Source organism: Hypomesus transpacificus, chromosome 17 (genome assembly GCF_021917145.1).
Source record: "Hypomesus transpacificus isolate Combined female chromosome 17, fHypTra1, whole genome shotgun sequence".
Classification (NCBI taxonomy): domain Eukaryota; kingdom Metazoa; phylum Chordata; class Actinopteri; order Osmeriformes; family Osmeridae; genus Hypomesus; species Hypomesus transpacificus.
In genome coordinates this window covers 16,957,382-16,963,479 of record NC_061076.1, presented here as the reverse complement: position 1 = coordinate 16,963,479, position 6,098 = coordinate 16,957,382, and positions in this window count along the sequence as shown.

The following is a 6,098-nucleotide window of genomic DNA, read 5'->3' as shown; positions in this document are numbered from 1 at the left end:
GAGAGGCATCCTGGTCATTAGACTTTCATTATAACTCGGATCCATTCCACGCGATCGGAGCGAGAGCTTCTTTAAACACCGAGCGGTGAAATCTCTGGAATCTGGGACTGTCTCTGGACAGAAGTCTCACGTTGTACAGATGGCTTGCGTGCATGTGACTGGGAGTTACACCAAGTTAGAACTGTTCTGTAACTTCTATATATCTATATGTATACAGTTCTGAATAAGGACCCTAACAGCATCAATCTGCAGTGATAACATTCTGCAGTGATAACATCCTGCAGTGATAACATCCTGCAGTGATAACATCCTACTGTGATAACATCTTGCAGTGATAACATCCTGCTGTGATAACATCCTGCAGTGATAACATCCTGCTGTGATAACATCCTGCGGTGATAACATCCTGCTGTGATAACATCCTGCTGTGATAACATCCTGCAGTGATAACATCCCGTCTCTCCATCACAGCGCCCCAGTTTGGACTCATCCGAGAGGGTTCCTTTCCCTTCGGCAGGTGTGAGTGATCAGCGATAACCTGCAATAAACGGGTCCATCGACGTGTGCTGGTGGAGAGGGTGAGCCAGTCACACCCAGAGCTCTGACAGACCAGCCCGGGGTAGAGACACTATCGATCTGTTCTCTGGTCATGTTGGATAAAGATAGGCGGCCCTACACTAGTAACAACTGCAGCTAAAAATAACACGAGGAAATCAAGTCCACAGACAGACCGATACACACAGACAGAAACGCACACATACACACACACAGATATGCACATACACAGACACACACACACACCATCACTCCTCACATGGGCTGTAACGATGGTGCTGAGCCAGTCTTCGGAGGGGATCATCACCACAGGGACTTGGACCCCATCCCCTCCTTCACGTTGGTCCTCTTGTCTGATGTACGTCCTTCAGGTTCAGGGGACCAGGGCTTCCTCGGCAGGCTGCCTGTCTGGGACGCTGCCACCCAAGTTTACTGCACGTCTCCCATCCCTGTCAGCCTCCAGGGCTGGTCATCCAGACTGGAGCCATGACCACCAAATCTCCCTCCTCGGGCCCTGACTCGGTGCCCAGGCCCACGGTAGCAGAGCTGCCTCACACTGCCTCACACACCACAAGTTCTTCCACGCCTCACACTCTGCCTCACACTCTGCCTCACACTCTGCCTCACACGCTGCCTTTGAAGCAGCCGAGCCAAGCGACCCAGCACTGAGTGAGAGAGTCGCTCCCGCTAATGTCTGGTCTAGTGAAAGGGCAACTAGCACACCAATAAAAAGGATGGGCCTACTGGTGTCTGCAGTCACAAAGGAAAAGAAGTCGGAGCCACCCTAGACACCCTGTTGCACCCCCCACCTGCCCCCCTAGACACCCTGTTCCACCCCCCACCTGCCCCCCTAGACACCCTGTTCCACCCCCCACCTGCCCCCCTAGACACCCTGTTCCACCCCCCACCTGCCCCCCTAGACACCCTGTTCCACCCCCCACCTGCCCCCCTAGACACCCTGTTCCACCCCCCCTCCTTGCCAGCAGCCAGGGCTGGGTCAGCGGGTGAAGATGAGGCAGTAATCCTACCCCCTCCACCAGGGTGGACGTGTCCTAATGCAGTGTAATGCCCCTTTAGGCCTGGGTCATTAGCCTGTAAGGGCATGCTCCAGGCCCCTAATCCTTATCTGATTGGGCGATGAGACTAATCCTGCTGTGATATCTCTGTGGTATCTCTACCCCTGCTCCTGTCTCTCTGATACACACACACACACAAGCACACACAAGCACACACTCACACACACACAAGCACACACACACACAGACGTGAACACACAATAATGAATACGCTCCCACCCCCCACCCCCAGACCACACGTGCTCCAGCAGCTCCAGCCCCTAAACCCCACCCCTAAGCTCCAGCCCCTAAACCCGGTGTTCACCGGCGCATGAATGTCACGCACACGCAATGGCCCGCCCACATGCTCATACATAAAAACATGTCAATCCGCAGCAGTTCGCGGTATCCTCACGGTGATTGACAAGCACACTGCTTCTGAAGTTGGGTCAATAAATCCCCTCCTCCACCCCCCTCCTCCACCACCCCCCCTACACCCTGAGAGCAGGAGCTCTGTAGCAGGAGCTCTGTAGCAGGAGGGCTGTAGCAGGAGGGCTGTAGCAGGAGGGCTGTAGCAGGAGGGCTGTAGTAGGAGCTCTGTAGCAGGAGGGCTGTAGCAGGAGGGCTGTAGCAGGAGGGATGTAGCAGGAGGGATGTAGCAGGAGGGCTGTAGCAGGAGCTCTGTAGCAGGAGGGAGGGATGTAGCAGGAGGGCTGTAGCAGGAGGGCTGTAGCAGGAGCTCTGTAGCAGGAGGGCTGTAGCAGGAGGGCTGTAGCAGGAGCTCTGTAGCAGGAGGGCTGTAGCAGGAGCTCTGTAGCAGGAGCTCTGTAGCAGGAGGGCTGTAGCAGGAGGGCTGTAGTAGGAGCTCTGTAGCAGGAGGGCTGTAGCAGGAGCTCTGTAGCAGGAGCTCTGTAGCAGGAGCTCTGTAGCAGGAGCTCTGTAGCAGGAGGGCTGTAGTAGGAGCTCTGTAGCAGGAGGGCTGTAGCAGGAGCTCTGTAGCAGGAGGGCTGTAGCAGGAGGGCTGTAGCAGGAGGGCTGTAGCAGGAGCTCTGTAGCAGGAGGGCTGTAGCAGGAGGGCTGTAGCAGGAGGGCTGTAGCAGGAGGGCTGTAGCAGGAGCTCTGTAGTAGGAGGGCTGTAGCAGGAGGGCTGTAGCAGGAGGGCTGTCACGCAGCATGTGTGCTGTGCCCCGTCCATTATGGATGAGCATGCGGGGATGAGAACAGCCTGACCGCCAGCGAGCTGCCATGTTCAGGTGAAGGATGTTGCCTGGTGGCAGCACGCCTCTTACACCAGGTAGGCTAATGAGAGAGGGGAGGGAGGGAGAAGGGGGGACCCCACCGAGGCCTAAAGTGACTCTCTTTTGTCCTCGTCTCCCCCCTACCCCCCCCCCCCCCTCTCCTCTGAGACCAGAAGGCGGCGCTGTGATGAAGACGAACGCTGCAGCTCCTGGAAGGGAGGAGGGGGTCTCTAGCCCGCCGCCCCAGACGGCCTCCAGGGAACCACCCATCTGCACCCAGCATGTTCCCACTGACTACCACCGTCCACACACACACAAACCTGGGCAGGCCCCACCACCTCCTCCTCCATCCCCTAGTCTTTCCTCTCCTCTGTTCATCCTCCTCCTCCTCCACCAGCCCCCCCTCCCTCCTACTCCCAGGGTTCCAGAGTTCCAGGGTTCCAGGGTTCTCTAATGGTTTTTGGTTAAGGAGCTTCACACCTTGGGTTCACACACATGCATTAGTTAGACGTAGTAGCACGGGGTGTCCTCTGCCTCCAGGTCTTAAAGGGACAGGACGCAGAGTCACAGTCTTAAAGGGACAGGACGCAGAGTCACAGTCTTAAAGGGACAGGACGCAGAGTCACAGTCTTAAAGGGACAGGACGCAGAGTCAAAGTCTTAAAGGGACAGGACGCAGAGTCACAGTCTTAAAGGGACAGGATGCAGAGTCACAGGAGATTTGGGAGGCCAGGGTGTGAGGCAGCTGCTGACTGTGGAGATATCATACACACACACACACTCCCGTGAGTCAGACCATTGTGTAACTTTGTAACTTTGACTAGATAGAGTGAAGTGTAGGTTGGGAGTGTAAAGAGCTCTGAGAGGGTCTCCTCTCCCCAACTGGAACACCAACCTCGCCCCCCTGGATCTGTACCCTGAGGGGGACAGCGGGGGAGAGGGGAGCAGGGGGGGCTAGGGGGCAGGGGAGGATGGTGTGAAAGGAGGAGGAAGGAGGTTGATGTGGTAGGAGCCTTCAGGTTGTGTTTGCGTGGGGACTAGATGAGAGACTTGGGGAGTGTGTTTGAGGGTGTATGAGGGAGGAGGTGGCGAGTCTGGCTCCATGGTGTGACTGTTTCTATCACCCGACAGATTAGAGCAGGGTTAAGACTGCTGTTCCCTCCCGCTCACACCATGGCAAACACGGCCGTACGATAAGCCACATTGTGGATGATGAAGTATGGGGTTGACACTTCTGCTCTGCTTCTCTGCAGCTGTATCTAACGGCCTTTTCATTCGCTATTTTTCAATATCCCAGATTTGGGGAATAAATTGTGCTAATCACCCATGAATGCATTTACTCGCTTGTTTTTTGTGTGTGTGTTTTTTTACAGACCAATTTCCCCAGCAGGAAGTCATTTGAATTGGTATTCAAATGAATCTGACCCCGATGTGTGAATGCGACGACTCCACTCCCCCACTCCCTCTCTGTCTCTCTCTCACACTCTCTCACTCTCTCTCTCTCTCTCTCTCTCTCTCTCTCTCTCCAGAGACCATTCATGAATCGCAAATGACAAATCAGCTGTTATTTCCTGCCATTTCGAGGCTGGATTCAAGGGAAGTTACACACACAAAACAACGAGTCAGTGATTCACCAGGGAACAAGGGTTTCATCAGGTTTAGAACACTGACAGCTTCTCCTGCCAGTCAGATACCAGCCTGTCAGGGGCCGAGGACATGGCCCCAGCACCTGCAGACACACAACAGTCATCCGGAAATATGAAGGTCTTTCTAATCTACAGTCAACATCAAAACCCGAAAGCCTCCACAAAGTCAGTGTGTTTAACTATGTTAGTATCCAGAGTCAGTGTGTTTAACTATGTTAGTATCCAGAGTCAGTGTGTTTAACTATGTTAGTATCCAGAGTCAGTGTGTTTAACTATGTTAGTATCCAGAGTCAGTGTGTTTAACTATGTTAGTATCCAGAGTCAGTGTGTTTAACTATGTTAGTATCCAGAGTTGCTATCCAGCTGTTTGTCCAGGCTGGCAGTCCAGAGCAGGGCAGAAAGTGGTTCTTGCTGTGGGGAGGACAGACAGACCTTGAGCATCAAGCAGATGTCTGCTCATCCAGATGTGTTGGAAGTCGCTCTGGGATTCCTGTGGGAGGAGACTGCTGTTCTCCTAACCTCACTGTTGCCCGACGTCCTACCAATAACATCTAGCAGAGACTGGTGCCTTTTCCGACATTGGCTAGATGCTTCACCTTCATATGGTTTCCAATCATAGCATTGGAACAAAGTACAGCAAGCGCTGCGATGGAGGAGGGCGTGTTTAGTACAGGACCCAGAGGGGAGGGAGGTAGAGAGGGGTGTTTAGTACAGGACCCAGAGGGGAGGGGGGGAGGGAGGGTGTTTAGTACAGGACCCAGAGGGGAGGGGGGGAGGGAGGGTGTTTAGTACAGGACCCAGAGGGGAGGGGGGGAGGGAGGGTGTTTAGTACAGGACCCAGAGGGGAGGGGGGGAGGGAGGGTGTTTAGTACAGGACCCAGAGGGGAGGGGGGGAGGGAGGGTGTTTAGTACAGGACCCAGAGGGGAGGGGGGGAGGGAGGGTGTTTAGTACAGGACCCAGAGGGGAGGGGGGGTAGAGGGAGGGTGTTTAGTACAGGACCCGGAGGGGAGGGGGGGAGGGGAGGGTGTTTAGTACAGGACCCAGAGGGGAGGGGGGGTAGAGGGGGGTGTTTAGTACAGGACCCAGAGGGGAGGGGGGGGTAGAGGGGGGTGTTTAGTACAGGACCCAGAGGGGAGGGGGGGTAGAGGGGGGTGTTTAGTACAGGACCCAGAGGGGAGGGGGGGGTAGAGGGGGGTGTTTAGTACAGGACCCAGAGGGGAGGGGGGGAGAGGGGCGTGTTGAGTACAGGACCCAAAGGGGAGGGGGGGAGGGAGGAGGGTGTTGAGTACAGGACCCAGAGGGGGGAGGGAGGGTGTTTAGTACAGGACCCAGAGGGGGGGAGGGAAGGTGTTTAGTACAGGACCCAGAGGGGAGGGGGGTAGAGGAGGGTGTTTAGTACAGGACCCAGAGGGGGGGAGGGAGGGTGTTTAGTACAGGACCCAGAGGGGAGGGGGGGTAGAGGGGCGTGTTTAGTACAGGACCCAGAGGGGGGGAGGGAGGGTGTTTAGTACAGGACCCAGAGGGGAGGGGGGGTAGAGGGGGGTGTTTAGTACAGGACCCAGAGGGGAGGGGGGGAGGGAGGACTGAATGCACCAAGGCCTCTC